General features: G+C 41.3%; 1 pseudogene; it reads left to right on the top strand.

Annotated features, from left to right (window-relative positions):
* Window positions 1-24,105: 24,105 nt before the first annotated feature.
* LOC118675723 overlaps window positions 24,106-27,146 on the top strand; it is a 72,236-nt pseudogene continuing 69,195 nt past the window's right edge.

Raw genomic sequence — 27,146 nt, 5'->3', positions numbered from 1 at the left:
GCATGAGACAAAGGGGAACAAGCTGGACCCTTATGTTCTAGGAGTGAATGGAATTTGAGATTATTTTCAGATAAAGAAATACTACAAATTATTCTTTCTTTCATTTTTTTAGCTCTTATCTTTATCCTTTCCCCTCCAAATTTCTTAAACAGAAACATGCCTATCAAAATATTATTTGAATCCAAATTAGGTATTTCATAAATTTGCCTTTATATTACCCAGTATCATCCCGATTTAACCAAGGGTATTGCCCTTGCATAATTGGCTGTGGAGAATTGCCACTATATGTTGTTCTAAAATGCTCTGGGAGTTTCTCTGGCAGAAAGGAGCCCTTTATAGAAAATGGGACAAACTTTTGTATGTACCAGAAGCTTTCTGGATTTTATGTTATAATTCCTTGCCTCCAGGCCACATCTTGCATTCTAAATAGTTCACTAATGTGTCATCACCAAGGGCCTTTATAATTCACATCAGTCCTCATGGATATCAATATTAAATATATGTGTATGTATTTATATGCATGCATATATATTTCAATCAAGCTGCAGTTAGTGAATAATATTTATTTTCTTCTTCTTTTAAACTAACAACTACATTATCTTTCGCCTGTTTTCCTGAAGTGAAACAGTAAGGAAAATATAAAAGCATTCTTTTATTTCTTCCCAAGACACCTTACTCAAATCTAATCATAAGAAAACATTAAACAAACTCAGATTGAGAGACATTCAATAAAAATAACCGTCCCTTAAGTTTTAAAATATAAAGTTTTAACCGCTTTCTCAGAATAAAGGAAACCAAACAGACAACAAATGCAATGTGTGACCCTGAATGGGATTCTGGACAAGAAAAAAAAAAGTTGTAAATGATGTTATTGAAACAACTATTAAAAATTGAATACAGAATGTGAACTAGATTATAATATTGTATGAATATTAAATTTTCTGACTTTGATCATTGTACTGTAGCTGTGCAAGAGAGTGTCCTCATTCTTAGAAAATATTTATGAAGTATATTGGGGCAAAGGGATATTGTATTTTCAATTTACTCTCAAATACTATAGAATGACAGAGCAAATGGGGGAAAATGTAAACCATTGGTGAATCTTGGCAACAGGTGCACAGGAGGTTTTTATAACTTTTTTGTACGTTTGATATTTTACCAAAGTTGCACAAAGATATGAAATAATTGAATGCCTTCATGATTATCTTGACAACCCATGTAGGTTCTGGAATCCTGATTGGGAATTATTGGTCTGGTTTTGTGTGTAGGAATGGCTCAAATATTTAGAGTTTCTGATTTCCAACCCTCTGATGTTTCCTAATGGAGCCTGCAGTATTCTTTTCCCAGGGAGATGTTTCAGTCACTCATTTTGAAAACCTTGCTGGAATGTTGAGAAGTGTGGAGATCTTTCTTTCTGAGATGATGGAAACATTCTGTATATTGATAGGGCCAGGCCCTCTTGCAAGTGCTTCACATATATTGTTTCACCTCACCCTCACAACAATTTAGGAGTTGTTTTGTCATCCCTATTTTAAACACGAGACAACTGCAACTTGTTCAAAGGGCTTGCATAGTAAGCAGTAGAGCCATCATTGAAATCTGATTTATTTAAAGACAAAACCCATGCCTTTAACCTCAAAGACACGTCCCTTCCCTGACCTCAAGATCCACTACTCACACTGAATTGTAATCATTCATCCTTTACCTACCAGGAAGGGTGTAGGGGGAAGAGGGTTTCTCTTCCTTTCTAACTTTCCTTTTTCTTTGTCCACAGAACTCAAGATATTGCTTTGCCCATGACTTTTTAGTCATAATTTATAATCTAAATAATGTTTTTAGCCCCTAAAACAAGATCCTGTTTTGTATATACATATATATTTTGTAGCATTCATTTTACCCAGTACTGTGCTAGAAATATAGTGTCCTTAATCATGTCAATGGTAAATTAGATAGGTGATTTGCTGAAACTGATTTCACTTATCAGGTGTAAAAATAAAGCCCTTTCTATTATTTGCAGTTTAATTTTGCCTATTCAAGAAAATACAGTGTTTATTTCATACTAGAGGCCTGGTGCATGAAAATTCAAGCACTGGAGGGAGGCCCCTCAGCCCAGCCTGCCCCTTCTCACAGTCCGGGAGCCCTCAGGGACAGGAAGTGACTCGGTGATCAGGAGAAGGTGATGCCCCATCACACCTCTGCTGCTGCCACTGCCGGCAGCACAAGCCTTGGCCGGCCCTGGTTACCTGAGCCTTGGGCCGGCCCTGGGCAGCTGGGGGTTGAGGGGACTGGGGGACTCCAGAGGCAGGCGCGTAGAGCAGCTGCTGCTGCCCCAGCGGGGCTGAGGGGACTGGGCACTGCCATCTTGTGGCTGTAGGTGCCGCCATCTTTGAGGGTGTGGCAGTCAATTAGCATATGCTCTCCTTATTGGCTGTGGTCGCCATCATCTTTGCAATGGTGTGAGAGTCAATTAGCATATTCCCTCTTTATTAGATAGGATGGGCATTTATTTATTCATTTATTATAATGACTATAACAAGCTCCTTGAAGAGACTTCCTTGATCTGCTTTGTTTTCATCAGTTTGGCTAGATTTATTATTTAGACCCCTTAGGTGACTCTTTATCTGACTTCCGGTGATTATTCCTTCATGCGGGCCCTAGTATGGTGGACAGGGTGCAGACAACATTCCCACCAGTGAATACAGTATACCTCACCACGTTTATTGCACAGTGGGCATGACTTTCTGTCCTGATTTTAAGAGTTGGTATTTATATTTTTCCTGTGAGTGAAGGCCCTTAGCACATCTGTACACAATGTGCAGAAATGCAGAGATGTCAAAACCCAGGACACGTGCAGTCCAACACTTGACAAGCAGAGTGCTATTAGCATTGGTAATAAGACTACCTGGGTCTGTCTGCGAAGATCCCTCTGTTTGGGGTCATTTACATTCACTGCACACAACATCCAACCCTGGCTCTTAAATAAGCCAGCTTCAGAATAGACAATAGAAATCCTGAAAGTAAGCTGAAAATTTGGGGTAGAAATCCATTTATCCTAATTAAGAGAACCTCCTGGCAATTAACACAGTTGTGTGTGGTGCTATTATCTGAAGTGACAACAGCAATCTTAGTAGGTACTATGATCTCAGGGAGCCCTCTCTCCTCCAGAACTCCAGCCCTTCTCTCTGTAAATAGAGTCTCTTTGACCTGCAACAGCAAACACATTGAACATTTGCATTTCACTCATTACTTGAGCTGCTACAGGCTGAGCAGGACCCTGCCATAGAAACAAATCCCGCTGAAAACCACCTAATGGCGTTGGTTATACAACTATCAGACTTCCTTGAAATATACTTTCTAGGACCAAAATAAAGAAATGGAATATTTGGAACATGGGATCACCTTGGGTTGGTCTCAGTTTTCATTTCTCTTAGCAAAACTTCTTTCTCCTTAAACTCAACTGATAACATTTAACTCTTATCCATAGTAAGAAGTCAGTGGAAAGAATGTCCAACTTTTTGTATTTAGAAAGCATAGTAGACATTTACAACAGTTTCTAATGTATTTTTTCCCGTGACAATTACTGTTTTGACAGATGGATATTGGGGCATTCAGAAATGGTTGGCAACTATATTTTTTATGTGTGGGTTAAGAAATATCTCAAAATGAGTTTCAAAATCTCAACTGGTACCCTTTCTTTGATCTGTCATCTTGTGTTACCTCCCATCACATTATTGCACAACTCCTCAAATTTAAAGGAGCCAGTCTTTTCTTTTTTCAGGTCAGATACTAATTTAGAAATTTGGTGTGAAGTAATGATGAATAATGGGTGAACCAGCTTTCTGAATTGGAGCTCCAGATTCTGAGGGACTTGGGAAATCTTCAAAGCCAGCTGGGATGCATGACTTTGAGTGCCTGAGAGAGACCAACTTGAAGGAGCCATTAGCTTCTCCACCTGTCTGCTTCTCTACTTACTGCTAGCTAATTTGTTTCCCTTAGCTTTGAGAATCAATAAAATTGTCCCATGTGGAAATGATGAAATACTTGGTTCTAAATTCTGTTTGTATTTGGAAATCCTGTTTTCATTATCTGCTAATGCACAGAGCCCTAAGATAGGTGTGAAAAGCATGCCATATTACTTTCGGGAGCCTTTGATTTGTCAGTAATGTCAACCTTAATCTATACCTGCTTTCTGTACTTGATGCTTATGTTGGTTTCATATTCTTTTAAGAAAATTTTGTCTACTTCTTTGATGAACAAATAACACTAAATTGAGATATTTTTCTTGCAATGGTGCAAGGGAATTGAACAAATGCCAAATATTCATTTGTTGGAGTAAAGCATTATTGAAGTTTGAGCTTTTAAAAATTTTGCATAAAGGATATTATTAGGTGATTTATCACACAATCATAATATTCTTCTGGTTCTTCTTAAAATTTTCTCTAATGGTATTTCTTCTGGAAAAGACATTTCATGTTAGCCTCCTGGACATGATGGAAAGTAGAAGGCCTAGAAATGGTTGCAATACCCCCAAAAGGTAATCATTGGTGGCTCCAAGTTACCTTGCTGTGGGGCTTCTAATGACTTTCTGAAGCCTTGTGTTGTCAGAGTTTTTTAATCTATAAAAATACAGATGCTATTTTATTAGATTTATAGATGACTCAAAGATGGGAACGCTAATGAATGCACTAGATGACAGAATCAAATCCAAAATGATCTTGACAGGCTGAAATAAAGGGCCAAATCTATCAAAATGAATAAATCTGAGGGCTGTTCCCTGGGCCCCCAAACAGCCTCAAAAATACATAATGTAAAAGATGTTGCTTTAGCAAAGACGTGTGTGAAAGGAGTCTTGCATCAGAGCAGTGCAAGGTGAGGCAACAATACGATGAGGCTATAACAATAAAATTGTGATCTTGGATACATTAGTAGATGCACAGTACTAAGATAAAGCAAGTGATGGTGTTTTTCTTGTTGGTTCAAAACTTTGGGAGCTTCCCAGGTGAATTATGAAACTGGCCCCCATACACAGAGGGCAAGAAGAGACTGAGGAAAGAGGCAGGTCTCTCAAGATTGGGGTGTGGCAGGTTTAATAAGCAAGGGATCTTATATGCCAGACTTGTTGCAAGACTAGATCTCCTCAATACAGAGGCTTGCCTGGGTTCAGTCATGTATTCAGTCCAGATGCTCTCAACAACACCTTGCTCTCTCAAGTCTGTGAGTTCTTGAAAACATCTCCCACCGTAGGAATGAGTAGAACCTACATTCCTAGGGTGGGGGAGATGGTGAGGAGCCTTCTATTGCCAGGTCCAGCTCAAGGGGCCAAATGCAATTATATCCTCTCAATGACCTCTTCCAATAGTTATCTTGGGATATTATTGGGTCTTTATAATTTATAAGACAAAAGCAAACTAGAGTGTGATTGGCAGCAAGCAACATGGTATTGTATATGGAAGAGTTAAAGCTATTAGATGAACTTAACCAGGAGATAGAAGATTCAAATTGATTTGATGCCAATATTTGTAGGAATGTCAAATGGAGGAAGGATCAGACTTTATTGAGTTGAACTAGGAACAATGGGAAAAAGTTCGAACAAGAAAGAGCTTCTAGTAGGAGTGTCAAAGTTGCACTGGCTGCCTCATTGGAAACTTCCAAGCCAAAGCTAAAGAATTATTTTGAAGAAATCTCATAAGGAGAATTCAGATGCAGTGGTTTTGATAGCTGGTTGTGAATCTTTTTTCCCTGAAATCCCTCATTATCTATACTAATAAAAGCCTAGGTGGTCCTTTTGCGCGATATTGTCACAAGATGACTGCCACAAGATGGCCGTGTGCAAAGCGGAGGCGGGGCCAGCATCTGCTCCATGTGGTGAGGCCTGGGGGTCCCATGCTCCATGTGGTGCAGAGGAGACGGGACCTGGTGGAGGAGATGGGTCACGGCAAGGGAGGGCAGTTGGGGGTGATCAGGCTGGCAGGGGAAGGCAGTGGGAGAAATCAGGCCAGCAGGGAAGGGCAGTTGGGGGCCATTAGGCCAGCAGGCAGAAGCGGTTAGGGGCAATCAGGTAGGCAGGCAGGCAAGCAGTTAGGAGCCAGCGGTCCTGGATTGTGAGAAGGATGTCCGACTGTTGGTGGGATTGGGCCTAAACTGGCAGTCAGACATCCCCTGAGGGGTCCCAGATTGGAGAAGGTGCAGGTCGGGCTGAGAGATACCTGCCCCATGCATGAATTTTGTGCACTGGGGCTCTAGTTAATCTTATAATGATGATGTGCCCAAATGAACACACCTAGTGAATTTGAACTTTGGTGAGAAATTATATGTCCGTTATACATAAGAAAAAGTTATGATATAGCTATAATAGGACAGTAATCCCAGGGAGTCCCTGTCTTGAGAAATCTTTAAGAATAGGAGAAACAATTATATATTGTCTTAGAGACTTTTACAGTTGCAGACTGGCATCTGAAGCAGTTAGTTTCTTGAACTACCAATGGTTATTTGTGTACTAGTAACCTGTGTTATATCTTCAAAATTGTTACTGGTCAGTCTTTTTCTAAAAACCACTAAGCTCAATCAACCATGTATAATTTCACTTTATGACATGAAATGGGCTTCTCAGAATCTTCTGCCATACCCTAGGAAGAGAAAAAACATGGTCCATAGTTGTTTGCTTTCATCATATGGGTCGCTTCTCATTGTCTCTTACCTTGAATGGTTTCAAGAATGTGAGTTAAAACATACCATTTAATATTTAAAAATATTATAAGTTCTATCCATTAGAAAAAGATCTTCATAATTCTAATATTAAGGTCCTTAACATTACATGGTGAGAAAAAAATAGATGAAATTACAGGGATGGGCAAGAGTAGGTCTACATTTATGAGTATGCGAAACACAGAGTTTATTCTTGTATTATTATTTATTTGTATTACAACTGTAAACCTACTTTTGCTCACCCCTGAATTCCCACAATTAATTCTAGTTATATCTTTTTGGCTCCTTCCCCATGATGTATATGTATTAGAAGAAGGGACAGCAGGGTACAGAGTCAAGGTCAGGGAGAATCACAGAAATAAATGTTTGCTGGCAGTTAGCTCAAATTTACTGATCAACAAAATTACCTGGGGTTAAAATTTTCTGGGAAAGTTTCTGATTGAGTAGTTTTGGAATGGGGCTAAGGAAGCTGTGTTTTTTTTTGTTTTATTTTCTTTTTTAAAAAATAAACTTTATTGTTTTCAGAGAAGAAGGGAGAAGGAGAGAGATAGAACATCAATGATGAGAGAGAATCATTGATTGGCTGCCTCCTGCACTTCTCACACTGGGGATGGAGCCTGCAACCTGGGCATATGCCCTGACCAGGAATCAAACCTGACCTCCTGGTTCATAGGTCAACATTCAACCACTAAACAGCACCAGCTGGGCAGGAAGCTGTGTTTTTAACAAGTGTCACTAGGATTTCTTATGATCAGACAAGGAGAATGCTATTCTAGACAATGCCAGGCCACAGTTAAAGCAAGGCAGACAACTTCTTTGTTTTTGTTAATCCTCACCTGAGGATATTTTTTCCTTTGATTTTTTTTTTTTTTTTTTTGAGAAAGTAGGAAGGAGCGGGAGAGACTGAGAGAGAGAAACATCAATGTGAGAGAGACACAATTGGTTGCTTCCCACACATGCCTCAGCCAGGGCCGAGCACCGAGCCTGCAACTGAGGTATGTGCCCTTGACCAGAATTGAACCAGAGACCCTCAGTCTGCAGACCCAAACTCTAACCACTTAGAAAACTGGCCAGGGTTCAAGGCAGAAAACTTCAGATGAGCAGGAAGCTGTAACAGACAAACCTAGTATAAAAGTTAAAAAAGGCATTTCTGTTTCCAACAAAGATGTCACAAACTTGATTTGTTCATTTAGGCAAGTGGTGCTACCTAAAAACTTTAAGTCTTTAAATCATGAATTACTGAATTGGCTTATGTATTCTAGCTCTGCCAAAATATCTCTTTCCACATGTATTTTGGAAAGAGTCTCAGGTAAGCTATTTGCCTTGCATGAACCCATCTTGTTACTTTCAACGCAAATAAGTTCTTTCTTTTTTGAAGTAACAACCAAGCCACTATAGCAGATGATTTAATGAGCCAAATGTGCCTTTTCCTAGTGAAGGAAAGTGAGGGGCATTATCAGCTGTTCAGCTATGGCATGTGCGAAGTCAATATGTTCTCCCCTGTTTTTATCAACTACTTCTCATGTCCTTGTTTTTCCTTTCCTCTTGTTTTTCATAGGCTGGCCATTAGTGCTGTTCCTTCTTAATTCATCTCCACCCTTATGGACAAAATGATAGCATTCCACAGTACTTGAGGTGGCTGCTAGGACTTTTCCCCTTTAGACTAAAATTTGAGACAAAAACTTGAAATTTGAAAAGATACATTAGAAAACTGTATTTTAAGTAATGCAAACCATCTTCCTGTCTTTGTTTTATTTTTTACATAAAAAGTACCCATAATATTTATTAAGCAGACATTGCTAATTTAAATAGCCAACACTTGACATTACAGTGGTCTTTATAGCCTTCCTTTCTCCTACTTTTAAGGAGGAAACATTCAAAAGAATAGGCTGAAGAAATTATGAGATTAAATAAGGGGGTTTATATTGAGAAATGATGCAAAGATGAATCATTGGAAATACTTCTGCCAATATGGCCACAATTTGAACTGAACTTCACTTTAAGTGGATTTAGAGTTTGGGGGCTCCTCTGTGGACTGTGGTACTGCATGCAAAAGATGTTTATTATTTATGTCTTCCTATTTACATGGGTATTCCTTATATTTGAGGACACAATCTGGTAAAATTTATTAAGATTATTTGAAGGTCAAATAAAGCTTTAAGCTCTATGTTACTATTTTATGGGATTCTTTCTTTTCTAATTCTATTTTTCACCATGTGAAGATGTCCTTTAAATGGTTTTTAAGCTATGTGGTATTCAGTCATAGGGAATATTTCTGAAATATTTCCCTGAAAAAACTTGGCAGCATTTTTTTCAAGACATCTTGGTTAAAACATACTACAATCCATCAAGTAGTTTTATTACTTTCCAGTAATGTCTTCAAAATATTCTTTGGTTTTGATTGTATTGTTTTTTAAAAAGGTCATTGATCTATAAAGCATTTGTATTATTTTCTTCTAGAAACTTTATCAATATTTATTTATGTTAGTGTCTCCGCATTTAACATATCTTTATGCTTTACAAATCAAACATGTAGAGAGTATATACGTAATACTAGAGGCCCGGTGCACAAAAATTTGTACACTTGGAGGGTTCCCTCAGCCCGGCCTGTGCCCCCTCTCAGTCTGGGACCCCTCAGGGGATGTCCACCTGCTGGTTTAGGCCCTCTCCCTGGGGGATCAGGCCTAAGCTGGCAGTCAGACATCCCTCTGGCAGCCGGGGAGCCCTTTGGGGATGTCCACTTGCCAGTGGAAGCAGGCCTAAGCTGCAGTCAGACATACTTAGTGCTGCTGAGGAGGCGGGAGAGGCTCCCGCTACCACTGCTGTGCTGGCAGCCATCAGCCTGGTTTGTGGCTGAGCAGAGCTGCTCTCCCTGTGGGAGCACACTGACCACCAGGGGGCAGCTTCTGCATTGAGCGTCTGCCCCTTGGTGGTCAGTGTGTGTCATAGTGAACAGTCATTCCCAGTCTTTCTGCTGTTAGGGTCAATTTGCATATTACCCTTTTATTATGTAAGATTATTAATCTACACTAATAAAAAGAAACATGCAAATTAACCATCACTCCACCACTTTCCTACACCCACAAGCCATGCCCACCAGCCAATCAGGAGCGAGTATTCAAATTAACCCAGCCAACGAGCTGGAGTGAGCAGGAGGCTTGGGTTGCCCCCGGCGATGGAGGAAGCCAAGCTTCCCGCCTTCCCTGGCCAGCCCTGAGCTCCGCTTAAGGCTACAAAGTTTCAATTATAGAAGATAAATAAATCCCAGATACCTGCTTCCAGCCCACCCTGGCCTCCACTCAAGGAGGTGCTGAAAAATAAAGAAGAAAGAAAAAGAGGAGAGGCTGGGAGCTTGGGTTGCCAGGGGGCATGGTCAGCCTGAAAATGGCCCTCAGCCCCTCACGCAGGCTGGCCACACACCCATGGGGTGAGGGTCCTCACTCGGAGGCTTGGCCAGCCTGCAAACAGCCATCACCCCCTCACCCAGCTTGGCCAGGCACCCAAGCGGGACCCCTACCCTGATCTGGAACACACTTCAGGGCAAACCAGCCAGCCTCCACCCGTGCACCAGGCCTCTATTCTATATAATAAAAGGGTAATATGCAAATTGACCCTAACAGCAGAAAGACTGGGAATGACTGGTCACTATTACACACACTGACCACCAGGGGGCAGACGCTCAATGCAGGAGCTGCCCCTGGGTAGTCAGTGTGCTCCCACAGGGGGAGCTCTGCTCAGCCACAAGCCAGGCTGATGGCTACCAGCACAGCGGTGGTAGCGGAAGCCTCTCCTGCTTCCTCAGCAGGGCTAAGGATGTCCAACTGCAGCTTAGGCCTGCTCCCCGCTAGCAAGTGAACATCCCCGAGGGGCTCCCTGGCTGCCAGAGGGATGTCTGACTGCCAGCTTAGGCCTGATACCCCAGGGAGCGGGCCTAAACCAGCAGGTGGACATCCCCCAAGAGGTCCCAGACTGTGAGAGGGCATAGGCTGGGCTGAGGGACTCCCCTGAGTGCACAAATTTTTGTGTACTGGGCCTCTAGTATATTAATATTTGTGTATTATTTTATTTTATATGGAGGTAAATAGGGTGAATAGCATATGCATATATGCACATATGCAAACCAGGTAGTAAATATTATAGATAAACAACTTGACATTTAGAGAAAGGTAAAGTGATTTGTCCAATGTCATGTAGTTAGGAAATGGCTCAGCTAGTTTGCAGATATAGGTTTGTCACCTCCAAGTCCAGTGCTATCTCTGTTTACATTATTTTGTCCAGTGGTAATTGCTACTATTATTTTTATTTTTAAATATTGTGCAGATTATTTGCATTTCTCTTTTGTAATTTTTTGACATTTGTTTCTTTAATTCATCTAAATTTCAAGCTACTCTTGGCTTATAGAGTGAATTAGGCAATTTCCACAAAACCTGTATTTAGTGAATACTTACTAAATTGGTAATTTTCCCATTTGTTGTTTCAGGTTTGCAACTTAAAGATCAGTTTAGTTAACTAATAGCTGCTATTTTAATTAGTGATGCCTAGTAAATCTGATTCAGATGGTTAAGGAAATTAGCCAAGGGCACAAAAGAGCAATAAGTCAACACACATTTTCAACTTACAAAGCTCATTGAACATTTACCAACTTGGATAACATTTGGTAAATTATAAATAAATTATTAACATTTTTGAAATATGAAACATTAACTCTTTAAACATCACAGAGCATCTAGTCCAGCATGATAAAATATGCATGTCTTAAAATAAATGTGATTTCCCTAGCCAGCGTAGCTTAATTGGTTGGAGAGTATTCTGTACACTGAAAGGTCGTGGGTTCAATTCCCAGGCAGGGCACATACCAGGTTTCGGGTTCAATTCCCAGTTGGATGTGTGCAGGAAGCAATCTGATTGATGTTTCCCTCCCACACTGATGTTTCTTTCTCTCTCTCTCCCTCTCCCTTCCTCTCTCTCTAATAAGTAATAAATAAGTGTAACTTATTTTCAAGTACGTACAGTAAGCCTAACTATCAGAATTATTTATGGAGTGACTACTTTGAGAGAAATAATAGTGTGGGGTAGTGAAAAGAAATTAGTTTTTTCTTCAAACTTTCTTGGACAGAAATCTGGGTAAGCTCTGGAACTTCCCAATGGAGTGCCACTTTTTCCATTGCACATATTTCTAAACTCTTTCTTTATAAAATGATGTTAATTCCTACTCCTCAGGGGATTCATTGAGAGTGGATAAGTGAGCTGCCTATCACCGTCACTGACCAGTTCCTTCCTGACACTGCTCTTCATTTGCTTTTCCCAGCAATGTTCTGAGATACAGGAAAGAAAAAAGACAGCCTACTGATTGAATTATTGAACATTGGTTGAAATGACCCTTTTTGAAGATATAGCCCTCAATTCTTCCTGTTTGGTTTTCTTCATTTATTTATCTATTACATATTTATTAAGTACTCTGACATGCCAGGTACTGTGTGATGAATGGAGGCTACAAGGAACACAATGCTGGAATTACTGGGTGAGATCATAGAGTTAGTTTGTATGACTTTAGTCCAGGTTCTTTCTATTGCACATGCAATATAGCCAGGAAAACAAGAATCATGCAAAGGAAACAAGAGTGAACTTGATAAAAGAATATGTAGTTAAAATCCAAACTGTTACCCATGAATAACTGGGGAATCTCAGCAAATAGGTTGACCAATCAGGCTAGTGGTGCTGTGCTGGGGGTAAAACTAGAGCCATTGGGCTTAGAGGGATAGGAAACACAAGACATTCCTCAGAGGGAAGGCTTGGAGCCAGGAAATACCACGTTCTTATTTAATGGTGCAGTGGCCCAGTCTAATGAAAGGAAGTACATGTGACAAAGTCACTTAAAATAAGGTTATTAGGTTGAGATGAAGTTTAATTTAGGGAACCTTGAAAATTAAACAGAGACACTTTGTCATTATAATGATAAGTGATATTTATTGCCCATTCACTGTGTGCCAGGCTGTGTTTTAAATGCTTTTAATATATTAACCCATTTAATCCTTGTCACAACACTATGATATAGATATTATTATTGCCATTTTTACAGAGGAGAAAACTGATTCACAGGAAGTTTGAATCATTTGCCAAAGGCCTTACAGCTAAGAAGTTGCAGAGCCGGGGTGTGAATTCCAGCAATCAGGTTCCAAAATCCATGCTCTTACACTTCTGTCACACTGTCTGATAAGGTAAGGTGCAGGTAGGAAATGAAGGGATTGACACAATCAAAAAACTATCCATAAAGAAGTGCATATTAGGGAAGAGTAAGAGTTAGGGATCCCACATGGTATACCGATATGAGTTCAATGGGTTTACAGCTGAGGTGGGTAGGGTTATTCGGACGAAGTATATGGAAACTTACTACAAGCAGATTGTGAGGAAGAGTAAACCTACGTTGCTCCAAGATGTAAATACTGACTGCTTAAAATAGGATGGTGCCATTAGCAAAGTTAGAGAAGTTAGAGCAGGTGGCAGTTCTTGGGAAAAACCCAATGAACTTCCTTTTATGTACACAGAATTTGATTTAGCTGTTGAAGTTGTGAGACTAACACTGGGAAAAATTGAGAGATGTGTGCATAAGTTTGGGAGTCATTAGCAAAGAGATGATAGTGAAAGGCACAAAAATAGAAGCACTCTCCCAGGGAGAGACTCAGGAGAGCCGAGCAGATGGCAGAGGGGCAGGTTAATTAGTAACACTGACTAATGGCTAACCAAGGGTTGCCAAACAAAGCACCTGCCAGATTTGTTTAAACAGTAGTTTTTAAATTGTGTTTACACTAATAATTTGCTTAGCAAGCTCTGTCCTGCACATAGTTTGTGGCGAATGGGGCAACTTTGAATCAGTTTTAACAATAAATGTTAGAGTTTGAGGGAGTTCTGCAAATGAAGTTTGTACTAAACATACTCCATCTACCCATTTCCTGGCCCTCCTGGTGAGCACCTTTCTCCTTTAATTGAATATATACCCCCATCTTCTCAAAAGGACCACAGAATTCCCATTGTGAAACGTACCTGTTTTGAAATCTTCTCTTTTTTACCTAAAAGACAGTTAAAATGCATTCAGTGACTCAGCATTTTACCCATCATGGACCTAATAGTCCTTATTTATTAAGGAGCTCTTAAGTGTTTTTTTGTCGTTTCTCCTTGAAATATTTATAATAATCACTTACTCATTCTGAATTTCAAAGCACTTAGCTTTCCCTGGAAATGTCAGCTCATTGCTTGCATCATTTTTTTTTGTTTGTTTGTTTACCTCTGTTGTATCCTTCATTCTCCAGTCTTAAAAAACAACAACATTTTTTCCTGACATTTTTGTATTTCTTTCAAGTCAGGACAGTAAGAAGTTAGGACAATTTTTGGCAAGTGGGATGGGAAAACTGAGACAGCTGATTCAAACTGGCCTCAGCCAGCACTCTGACTCACCTACCTTCTCCTTTGCAAGACCATTCCCTTAAGTATTAAGCCCTTGGACAATGGGCTCTGGTCAGCATCAAATAATCTTAGCAACAAAGTTCTCTTGACCACAGAGACAGAGGTTTGGTCAAACTAATGATAATATCTAGGACCTAGATTCTTGGCTTCAGTTGTGTTTCAGCTCCAGGGTCAGAAAATAAGTGAAACCAGATGAAGCTATGTCATGGCCAGCATCAGGACCAGATGCAGTGACCAGTGATCTCCTGCCCTAGTGCTGACTAATCAGTAGAGACCATGGCTCTGACCTTATATTGATTATTTTGATGAATCAGTATATTAAAGGACACACCTGGAAAACTGATGAATATTCTATTGTGATCCTCCCCTAAAATTGCTGTTTAGAAAACAGATAAAACGCTTAAGACAAAGGACCCAGTGCACATACTCTCTCTCTAGATAGAACATGCCTGTGACTTCTTTCTTCAAGCATGTGTCTTTGTTTTTTCTTTTTCTCCTAACCTCTAAGGGTTGCCACAGGACTTGCAACCAGGGGAGCAGTGGGTAGCAGCAGTGTAGACACCGTTTTTGGAGGAGAGTATCAGGATCAAGATTTCTGAATTGAAAAGGTAAAGTTGACTTGCAGGACAGTGATGAGATGGAAATGTCAAGCAGAGAGTTGGGTGCAGAAATCTGACCATTTTGGAGAAGTCACACATAGGCCACTGTATCCATCAGCATATAGATGGTATTTAAAGTGATGGAACTAGGGTCCCTAGGCCTGGTTGGCAATCAGGGCTGATCTGTGGAGCGACCAGAGGGCGATAGGGGGCCCCCTGGCACCTGCCTTGACTGGCCTGGGGCCTGCGGGGTGCGGGCAGCTCCTGAATTGAGCATCTGCCCCCTGGTGGTCAGTGTGCATCATAGAGACCGGTTATTTGCATAATAGACCAAACTGCTGAACAACTGAACAACCAGTCACTATGATGTGCGCTGACCACCAGGGGGCGCGCATGGAACATGGCAGGCATTGGCTGCAGCAGGATGGTAGAGCAGGTGAGCAGGAGAGCTAGACTAAGGCAGGGTACCAGTCAGTATCATCAGGGTGAGCCTCTGGTGTTTACTGAAAATTCTTGGCTCCCATGCACCATGGTCCCACCTGGTGCTCACACCAGCTGCCAGCGCCAGAGCTGCCACTCGCACCCGCTGCCAGTGCCTGGAGCTGGCCCTGATCACTCGGTGCCATCAGCCAGTGCGAGTGTTGGCCGCCAGCCCCGTTCGCCCCTGAGGGCTTCTCCACCTCCCCCTGCTCCTGAGGAGTGAGGGGCAGCAGCAGCTGCTTGCACCACTGACAGTGTCAGCCCTGCATGCACCCGCTACCGGCGCAAGCCCCAATCGCTGCGCTGTCAGAGGGTGGGAGCTGCGGTGGCGGGAGCGAGGCTGCTGGCAGACAGAGGACCAGGGGCCGCAGCAGGAGGGGCTGGGCGGGGCATGGAGGATGGGCTGAGACCTAGCCCTGTCACTGCAGTTCCTTTCAAGGTGCATGAATTTGTGCACTGGGCCCCTAGTATAGGATAAGATACTACCGAGGTAGGAAATTTAAAAAGTGAAGCAAGGAGGGCCCAGGATTGAGCCACAAGATTCTCCACCAGTTTAGATATTATATCAATTCTTGTGAAGAAAATGACTCTCTCAGTCCAGTGTCTTGAAAGTAAAGATTAGTCAACATTTATTTGCGACCATCTTGGGGAGAAGTGCATTCAAAGTCCTGTTGACTAGCTTTGGTTTTTCAGTAGAATCATCTGTAGAATGGAGGAGGTGAAGGATCAGGCTACAGCAGCTAGATGAAAATTTTCCCTCAGATCATACCACCTACTTCCTTTGTCCTTGTTTGATGGTTACTCTTTGAAAAAGGAGACATACTAGTATGATCTCAAAAAATGTACGGGTTTAAAAGAGCAGCTATGAAGTCATGAAGGTACCACATAACTAAACCTGGAAAGGTCTACCCTTGTTATTGAACATACCATTATATGTTTGATGTGTTCCAAATATAATCCATTAAAAATAAAACTATTGCTATCATTCCTTGAAGCATATATGAAACAGAGGAAAACATGCTTTAAAAAGACATAAGTTCTGTACGCAATGTTGGCGAGTAGTAGTTGGTGGACAGCTTTAACGGGAAGGGACCTTTGGGGCTTGTCACAAACATTGTCATTCTGTTGGCAGATATATCCCTTTCATAGGGAGAGATGATTCATCAGAATGTTATAGGCTGATTAAAAATTCCTTACAGCTATGTAATTTTTTTTCTTATTTTTTATATTCACTAACAGCTTTGAAAGTTTATTTAGTTTTCTCAAGTAGTTTTCCCCAGTGGGAAGAGAAGCCATCAATGAGCAGTATATTTCTTATAGAAAATTTATAAATAAATTGGCATTCTTGTAGAAATTAGCCTCTGGAACTCAAGAAACATGAGCACAGCTTTGCAGGACTGTGAATTCCCGTGAGCCAAACACCCAGCTTCTGAACCCACCTGAGGGAAGGGAAAGACCCACCAATGAATGGCAGGATGCCAGGGAGTGAGGTTACCTGAAAGGGTTTCCTGTGCTGCACAGCTGCTGCTGTCTCATAGACCCAGGTGAGGTCTCTTCCCTCCCTGGCATGTAATTCAAAGTCTATTTTGAAGATTTGTTTCCCAAACCTGCTTTCTCTTTATGGTCTGTAATGGTTTGTGAATTTTTGATTTGGCCATTCCCTTTATATTGAATTTTAGATCCTTCCTTGCTACTACAGATATCCTCTCCCTACCTTCTCACAGGATTAAAATTGTGTGCCCCCCGCCCCCCCAAAAAAGAAAGCAACTCCAGCTGCATTTTAGAGAAGGCTCTGCCACCTCTTGTCTTCCTCAGATGCCGTAAGGCTCAGCACAGGGCTCCAGGCAATGTAACCCCAAGGAGAAGTTGTTAATATCAGCTCCCTGGCTTTTTAAGGCTTTCTTCAGTTCTCTGGAAATTAATAACTGTTAAGACAGCTTAGATGATATGAGCCAATTTCTTGGAGTCTTATTTCCTTTCAGATGAGCAGCCGTTGAGGTGCTGAGTTGAACTGGTGTATACATTTCCCAGGGTTGTTGTAACAAATTACCAAAATGACTTAAAAGAACAGACATTGCTGGACTAAGCGTTGAAAAAACATTCCATCATTATCTTGACATGAACGTGTGTTCTTGGCTCCTGTTACTGCAGGTATTTTCACACCTGCCCCATTTTCTCAAAGAAGACTCCCACTCTTAACATTGTAACAGAATAAGAAATTGTCATTCTTTCAAAATTGAGAATTTATTTTTGCACGATTTCATTCAGATATCTAGACATTACATATGAGCTCCCCAAGTGGATCAAACAAAGAAACAAAGTTACTTATTTATTGACTTTTGAGCTACAGAAGCTAAGCACCTTGAATAAAACAATGGAATTGGACAAATACTTTCTGATACAAAATTTTTCCTTCCACAGTAGAGATGAAAATTCTATGACCTGAAGAGAAAGGGAAAAGCTCTAGAGATGTGGAATACAGTGACACTGAGGGAATAAAAGCAGTAGAAGGAGTTGCTGGTATGGTCTCTGATAGGACACCCCGAAACACCTTCTTGAGTTGACAAGATCAATAGAATTCCCACATAGACCTGTGCTCCCGTGTTGTCTGGGGCCCTGGACACAGCAGCCTTACAGATTTTCCTGCATTGTCATGATTGTCAAATCTCCAAGAGAGTTTCGAGGGGTATTGGACAAAGAAGTCCTGAGAAAGTCTCAGAATGGTAGGCAATTTTTTGTAAATCTGGGAAGGGTGCAAATACTAGCCGAGAGGCATGCTGGTAGACTGGATGAGGTCTTGAGGGAAGGATGACTGTGCAGCTGTACATCAAATAGAAAAGTGGATGAGTCTGCAGTTGTTGGCATAGGGCATAGTAATGGTGGAGGAGACAACGTGATAATGAATCTTTCTGTGAATGTCAGAGTGGAGAGATAGGTCCCAGGGACCAGACAACTCTCCTGGCCAGATAGTTTAATGCTGTGAAGTCCAAGGAAGGAGATGAAACACCACACAAAAGAGAAAAACAACAACAACAAACAAACAAACAAACAAAAAGCATGAAGAGACGGGGAGTTTACTCCAAACCAACCAAGATTACCTTTTAACTACCTGACAGAATGGGTCTCAAGATAGAAACTAAGTTTGTTTATGGAAAAAGAAAGTTACCTCCTTTTGTTCCCTCATGAGTCTGTGGACTGAATTATCATACACAGGACAACATCTGTGCATTAAACAGATGAATAAGCAACTTGAGCTCATCTTTACTGTGAAAAAGTGAGCACATTTCCCCCCAAAACAGACAAGCTCCAAAGCACTCTGCAACAGGACATACCTGTGGATTGAACAGTAATCCCAAGGAGAAGAGGGCAGTATTTCTGTCATAATTATAGCTCAAGTGTGTACCATTGGCTGCCCTCATAGAGGGCCTATTGGCTGAATAATGAAGGAGTAATTGAATGTTGGTTAGCTTCAAAGGAATCCTATGGCATGGTAAAGGAAACCTATCACATACTGATAATCATGTAAAACAATGACAAATGAAACTAGTTATTACCATTTTTGTTCTATCAGAAAGAACCAAGACTCTGGAGTTTTGTATAAAACGGCTCCAGGAGTAACAAAAGGACCTTCAGCAGCTGAGCCCTAGCTGCCTTACATCAGCATGACAGTTTCATGTCTCTTTAACTTCTCCCTAGCTACCTGTTTGTTGGCATTACGTAATTAGAATAGCGAACATTTATGGTAAGCACAAGTATGCTAAGCTCTGCTCTTTACGCATGTTATCACATCTAAAAGGCATGGTAATTCGATGAGGTAGTAGTTTCTCTCATTCCCATTTTTCATTTGAGGGAAGTAGGCTGAGAGAGGATTAACTACCTCAGAATGCCCCTCCCTGCTGGCTGGTGCTAAGGCACTAAGCCTGGGTTTGCTTTTAGCCCTTATGCTATTTTCCCTCCAGATTGTAGAAAACATATTTGCAAGCCATTATTTTTTTAAATTTTAATATCAAGTACTCAATATTTTTAAAAAATAATTATAATACCCACCTCCTTCAGTAGTGGCCACCGCCCTCTCTTTTCCCGCCTGTCTGCATGGCGGAGAGAGGAAGAGCAGTCCTGCCAAGGAGATAACTGCACAAGAGTGAATCAGTGAAAGCCACGGAGGGTGCAGAGGGAAACTGCTGTTAAGAGAGGTCACTGAAACCCATCTCTGATTCTCCTCCTCCAGTGTTTGCCGAGATGGGTCTTGCTGACCACATCTGGGCAGCAATGGGTGCTAACGAAAGCCTATGTAGCCCTGGGCGGTGTGGGACGGGACAACATTTGATTGAATGTTGTCCCATGCACCCAGAGGGCACCTGGTAAGGATACATGCCTGAGTTTTAGGCTCTATCACTAGTGGGGGGCGTGCAGGAGGCAGATGATCCATGTTTCTCTCTCTCTTTCCCTCTTCCTTGCTCTCTCTCTAAAATCATTCAGAACAACTTTTTTTTTTTTTTTTTTTAAAAAGCATATGCTTTCTTGCAGAGCCCCTTGAGTCACATTAGATGCTTAGGGAAGGTATCAAATAAGCATGCCTTTTAGCTGTTGCCTATAGCTCTTCCAATGCTATTGGGGTGGCTGTTCCAGTGGCACTTGTCTCACTTCATTCTTATCACACCTGATTTCAGGTGCTATTAGACACTGAGTATCTGGTTTGCTGTAATGGATAGAATACCATTTCAGAATACTACCTCATGCAAAATTTATATCCTCTTTTTCTCTCCAGCTCAAAATAGGACTTGAAAATAGCTTACTGCATTGTTTTCCAACTTCACCTTGTGAGTTTATCTACCACTTTCCCTACAACATACAATTCCCAGCAGAGCTGTAACTACATATGAGTTTGTCAGGTATATATTTCTGAAAACTTGCCCCTCCTACAATAGCATGATTTTCTCTATTCCAACTCCAATCTGCTGAAATGGCCACTTTCCTTCTGAGCTCTCTCTTCCCCGTCTATCCTGAGGGGATACAGGCACGGTCCTGCGATGGGAATTTTGTTCATAGAATGAAAAGCCCTTTTCTGAATATGATGCTGATGCTTTAATGATTTAGTAGCCAATAGTCATGATTAGGTTTAGTAGCCATGATTAGGTTTCCCCACCATATTGAAAATCTCTGATTCCCATGCTCAGTGCTGGGTATGTATACTGTTTGCAATCTTTCCCATGTGCCTCCTCCCCCCGCCCCTTTTTAAAGTCTATTCTGTGCATAGCTTAGCTGCAGACCTGGGATCAGCAAATTATATCATGCAGAACAAATCTGGCCCAATACCCCCCTTTTTTTTGTAAATAAAGTTTTATTGGAACACAGCCACACCCATTCATTCATGTATTCTCTATGGCTGCTTGGGTTTGCAAGAAAAGTTGAATAGTTTTGACTGAGAACATTTGGATCCCAAAGCTTAAATTATTTACTGCATGGCACTTTATGAAAAATAGTTGCCAACTCTTGGTGTAGACTATTGCCATGAACCTCATTGTACACTATTTCCATATCTGCAATGGCCAACATTTACTGGGCCAAGAGAACCAGTTAGGAAGCTTGTTCTCTTTATTCAGATTCTCTCCCCCAGGAATTTGTGATGTTGGCAGTCAGGCAATCCATTTGTAAACAGAGTTTAGAAAGTGGGTCCCTGTCAAGATTGAAGAATGAAGCCAGTCTATAGAGAGAAAGAGGGATGTGAGATTTTGCTTCCCTGAGAAAACAATATGTGGGAAATAACAGCTGTGTTGGCTCCTCCTGACTTTCCTGTTCTTGGTTGTAGTCTCTCACAAGGCCCAGCTGCATATTTTGACCTTGGATTTTCAGGAGATAACTCTGTATACCTCCAATAAATTTCCCTTAAGCACTTTTAGTTACCAAGTCAGTGAGTTTGTGCCTTAGGTATTCCTAAGGTTTTCATCTTTTCTTTTCTTTCTTTTTTTTTTTTAAATATACTTTATTGATTTTTTTACAGAGAGGAAGGGAGAGGGATAGAGAGTTAGAAACATGGATGAGAGAGAAACATTGATCAGCTGCCTCCTGCACACCTCCCACTGAGGATGTACCCACAACCAAGATACATGCCCTTGATCAGAATTGAACCTGGGAGCCTTTAGTTCGCAGGTCGACGTTCTATCCACTGAGCCAAACCGGTTAGGGCTCATCTTTTCTTTTATATAGTTTGCTTCATCTTCCTTTAGCTGCACAATTATCCTCTTAAATGGTTAAACCCAGGGGTAGCATATCTGGCAAGAACATGAATTATATTAGCGACTAGAGGCCCGGTGCACAAAAATTTGTGCACTCGGGGGGGGGGGGGTAGGGGTCCCTCAGCCCGGCCTGTGACCTCTCGCAGTCTGGGACCCCTTAGGGGATGACCACCTGCTGGCTTAGGCCTGCTTCCCAGGGGATTGGGCCTAAGCTGGCAATCAGACATCCCTCTGGCAGCCTGGCAGCCCTTGGGGCATGTCCACTTGCCAGCAGGGAGCAGACCTAAGCTGCAGTCAGACACCCTTAGTGCTGCTGAGGAGGCAGGAGAGGCTCCCACCACCACCGCTGTACTGGCAGCCATCAGCCTGGCTTGTGGCTGAGCAGAGCTCCCCCATGTGGGAGTGCATTGACCACCAGAGGGCAGCTCCTGCATTGAGCGTCTGCCCCCTGGTGGTCAGTGTGTGTCATAGTGACCAGTCATTCCCAGTCTTTCTTCTGTTAGGGTCAGTTTGCATATTACCCTTTTATTATATAGGATAGAGGCCTGGTGCATGGGTGGGGGCCGGCTGGTTTGCCCTGAAGGGTGTTCTGGATCAGGGTGGAGGTCCCGCTTGGGTGCCTGGCCAGCCTGGGTGAGGGGCTGATGGCTGTTTTCAGGCTGGCCATACCCCCTTTAGGGCCGGGGTCCCCACCGGGGTGCCTGGCCAGTCTGGGTGAGGGGCCGAGGGCCGTTTTCAGGCTAGCCAGCAACTGAAGCTCCTAGCCTCTCCTTTTTTTCTTATTTTTAATTCTGGGATTTATTTACCTTCTATAATTGAAACTTTGTTGCCATCCTGCTCGCTCCAGCTTTTAGGCCGCCGCTGTCTGAAAGCAGATATCTGGGGTTTGTTTAGCTTCTATAATTGAAACTTTGTTGCTTTCGGAGCTGTTGCTTTCGGAGCTTAGAGCAGGTCGTGGCAGGCGGGGAACCTTGGCTTCCTCCATCACTGGAGCAAGCAAGCCTCCTGCTCGCTTCAGCTGCGTGGCTGCCAGCCGCCATCTGCATTGGCAGTTAATTTGCATATCTTGCTGATTACCCAATGGGAAGCGTAGCAGAGGTACGGTTAATTACCCTTTTTGTCTTTTATTAGATAGGATGATCCTTTGGGGGGAGGATGAGTGCAGGTGGGAGAATAGGTTTAGGAAATGACTGCCCTGTGATAACTGGGGACTTCCAATGCAGAAGTGTACAGAACCTTTCATCCTCTTTACTTTTGTGCTTCTGTGACAGTACAGATGGAAAAATAATTTATTCACTTCTCAAAAACATGGCCATGTTGTTTTCAACTTAATGTTTTCAGGCCCACTAATCATGTGATGATTTTCTTTGTAGTATTTAGATTTTTTTTCAAGTGTATTCCCAAAAATACAGGGAAGGGGAAAATTCTCTGGGGTTTTGGAGGGCTTCTCCAAAAATCTAATTAGGATGGAAAACAGATGAGAATTTACAATAATACTTTGATTAAGGCAGGTAGATGTGATGTTCTGTGGACAACTCTTTTCTGTATTGATTTCATAAGATTTTACTCAGAAATGCGAGTCTCATGAACATTTTAAAAATAAGCAACACAGCAAACAATCAACCAACAGTAAGGTCACAGTCATTATATCTCTATTATTCATGGTTTAAAAATTGATTGTTGTAATCTTTTGTTCCTAGACAAGGACAGGCATGTGAGAAGGAAGTGATAGAGTTTAGGGGGCACAGCACTTATTGATCTCTGAGTACTTTCACATTTTTGTAGTATTTATGGAACTTAGAATTAGTCTCTGTGACAGTACATGGCACCACACTTCTAGGACACTTAATGCAATTAATAGTTGACTTAAAGGGTTTTAAGCAATATTTCATGAAGTTGTTGGAAACATTAAACTTAATTTTAAAGACAGAGTGGGTTTATAGGAAATGATGTTTCTTTTTTTTTTTTTTGAACTTTATCCAGTGAAATACTTTTTAATGCAATTTCATATTGACCGAAGAAACCATAAAACATTTATACCAACATTAATTCAAGAAATTTTAGATTATTCCTTATTACTTCATATGTATCTTATAGATGTATGTAATTTTTGTTTGTTCTGTTTGCTCTTTACTCAGTACTTTTAGGTGATGTTTCAAAGGTATTTATATACCTTATAAGTTTCTGCTGAATTTATTTACTCCTTTAACAAACACATAAAGACACTAGTATATGAGTACTTTAGAAATCCCAGTCCATTTAATCATCACAACCCTATGAGGTTAGTGCTATTATCTCTGTGTACAGCTGAGGAAACTGTATAGCTTGCCCCAGGTCAGACAGTCAGTAAAGTGGTAGAACCGGTATTTGAACCAAAATCACCCACTTTTAACCACTCTCCTATATTAAATGCTTGCATTATCTTCATATTGGAGAGTGCTACAGATTTTACTCATAGGAAATTATTTCTCACAATATTTGTTCTTTAGAGTCAGAAACAGGTGCTTTTGAAACCTGTGCCAATGAGAATATATTTGTGAGTAAGTGAGCTCTCTTGCTCAGAGATTCAGCCATCAACCATTTATGACCACACCACTCTATCTAGGGCAGAACAAGAGAAGAGAATGGGCAACAAAGTCAGTGACACCAAGGCCAATGCTGATTCCAAACATGGTCCAATGGCCAACCATCTTCAGTTTGGAGGCTACATTGAGGTTAGGACAAATGATTAGATGCACAATACTGTCTTCTAAATACTTTTGTGGCCTGAGAAGAGTAGATTTATTTCAATCAATTCAATTTTCTTGTATCACCATGATAGCTTCAAGTTGTCATGTAAAATAAATGCAAATGTGCCCAAGGTTTTAAGGAAAATGTTTGTTTCTAAGAATTTTCTTCCCTAGTCAACAACAGAAATTGCTTCATTGTTTCACTGATTTAATTTTTTTCACTATGATAAATTTAAGACGAGGTTATTTGAGTTGAACATGTTTCCTTTTTGCTCTTTCTCAAGAAAAAAAAATGTAGACACTGAAATAATCTACAATTTTTTTTTCTTTCTCCTTATTTCTCCCCCCCTTCCCTTTTTTTTCGCCATTCCTCTTTTTCTTTGTTTCCTCAACTCAAGGAAATAGATCCACTAAATCCCTATTGTGGCTAAAACTCCTCTCAGCATCAAGGATAACAAGGTGATTTAAGTCATAATCCACAATCTAAAGAGCTCAAAGTCTCACAGGAGAGACAGACATCAAAACAAAAACTATAAATCAATGAAATGAGCACCATAATGGGGGGCATGTTCAGAGTGTATGTCAGAGACAAGCCACTTAAAAACATGCCAGGGGTCTGCATTTAAGAAATGACATTCAAATGCAGAAAACACTGGGAGGCAAGAGAGAGTAGAGAGGGAAGCTATCACCAATGCCTGGTATGAGTGAGAACCCAGGGGTGGAGGACAGCATGAATCACAAGAAAATGAAGAGATCCAAAGAAACAATTATGACTAAGTGGAGGAAAAAAGTGTGGGAGGTATATTTCATTGAATCTTGACTGAGTCTTGCTATCACTGACTCCTTTTAAAGGATCAGAAATCGCAAGACTTCCATAGAGAAATTCCACTTGCCCACTTGCTGGGCTGCATTGGGACACCAAAGGAAGACATAGGAGATAGGTAATTATTCATCCTATAAGGAGTGGAGATGTATTGCTCAAGTTCATTGCTTAGGCTTGGCCTCATTGGTTGATAAATAGCAGATCTCCAGGAACAGAGTTGGGGAGTGGAGGTGGAAGTGAAGGCAGATTACAGAGGCATAAGAGTGCATAGTAAATTTGGCAAAGACTGACCTGTCCTGTCCACTGTGGTTGGAATATAGAATCTCCATCTGACCCTGTTGTTTTGATCTGCCAAGCACTCCTTGTGACTCCTACTCTAATCATGTCCTGTGTTTCTGGTGGAACTATCAATCATAGCCCAATCCCCTATGGGGGTGGGCCAATGACTTAGGCATAGCCAATCAAAATTACTTTTGCTTTGGCCACAGTAGAGCTGCTTGGATACCAGTCTGTCTGCTTGACTTCAAATTCCAGTCCTGCCACTTCTAAAGTTGGCGATCTTGAGCAGGTTACTCCATCTGTCCGTGCTTTCGTTTCCTCATTTCCAAAATGGGGATAGATGACAGGGTTTTTATGTGGATTAAATTACTTAATATAAGTGAGTGTGTAGAACAGTGCCTGGAACATGGTAGCTCTCCACGTGTAGCATTTACTTACTTATTTATCTATTTAGCATGAAGGAAAATGGGCTTGAAATTTGGATCAAGGGGTAGAAAGTGAAGTAGGGGCTGATGATAGACATTTATTGCCACATGGAGCAAATATGTCTGCAGCAAAAGTGAATGAGACAAGTACCCGGATAGCAACAGAATTGAGATAGCCCTTCACCCATCTGTTCATGTATCTATTGAAATTCACTATGGGCCCAACAAATACCCAGACTAGTTTGGATTGGATTCCTGTCACTCGCTACTGATAGAGACCTGAATGAGTTAGAGTTTCTAGATGCCAAATGGGGACAGTTAAAGCTAAACAGGATTAGTTGGGCAAGGGGTTTTTTTGTTTTGTTTTGTTTTTTAAAAATATATTTTATTTTTTACAGAGTGGAAAGGAGAGAGACAGAGAGCCAGAAACATCGATGAGAGAGAAACATCGATCAGCTGCCTCCTGCACACCCCCCACTGGGGATGTGTCCGCAACCAAGGTACATGCCCTTGACCGGAATCAAACCTGGGACCTTTCAGTCCACAGGCCGACGCTCTATCCACTGAGCCAAACCAGTCAGGGCAAGGGTTGTTAATTTGAGTTTGGACTTTGTCCTTTAAGCTATAATATGACATTAAAGTTGTTCAACATGGAATGACACCATCAGATATCTGCTAGAAATAAAAAATCTGGCTACTGGGCAGAGGATGGAGTGATATTCAGGCTTCTTCATACCTGTAGTTTCGTCTGTGCATATTTCAAAATTATGATACGAAGCTCTATTTGGCAGGTCATTGCTACAATAAAGGGACTTTTCTCAAAGATTACCACGTGGATTCTGACTCTGATTCTCTTTAAAAGTAACATTCCTGAAGTTAGATGCACAGAGGGGTAAGGTTTGACTCAAGTAGGACGTGCCTTTCACTTGCAAGAGTGTTTAGCATTCTGATAAGACATGTTGAACATTTATACAATGTGATGCTACTGAGCTGAACTGCTTTGGAAAAATTTGGGGGAGGTGGGTACAGGCCCTGCTTAATGTTGCAATATAGTTCTAACCTAAGTTCAGTTTCTCCTCTGTTTAATTACGTCTCCAGATGGAGCCTCTTAAAATAGCACTCTGAACATATCACTTCTCCCACCAAGAAGTTTCAGTGGGTCTCCTGTCTACTGAAAAAAATACAAAATCCTCAGCCTGGCTTTGAGGTGACAGTCTGGTTCTTACTGTCGTTGGTTAAAAAGTGTTTTATGGAGTGTCTACAGTGTGCCAGGAATAGGCTAGAACACCTCTAATAGAATTATATTGTGAGTCACATATATAATTTTAACTTCTAAAATAGCCATATTGTAAAAGTAAAAATAAATTAGTAATAAAGGAGGGCGGGAGACATCTGTAATACTATCAACA

The sequence above is a fragment of the Myotis myotis genome, unplaced genomic scaffold (genome assembly GCF_014108235.1).
Source record: "Myotis myotis isolate mMyoMyo1 unplaced genomic scaffold, mMyoMyo1.p scaffold_m19_p_2, whole genome shotgun sequence".
NCBI classification, from domain to species: Eukaryota; Metazoa; Chordata; class Mammalia; order Chiroptera; family Vespertilionidae; genus Myotis; species Myotis myotis.
This window is presented reverse-complemented; position numbering and strand designations above follow the sequence as displayed.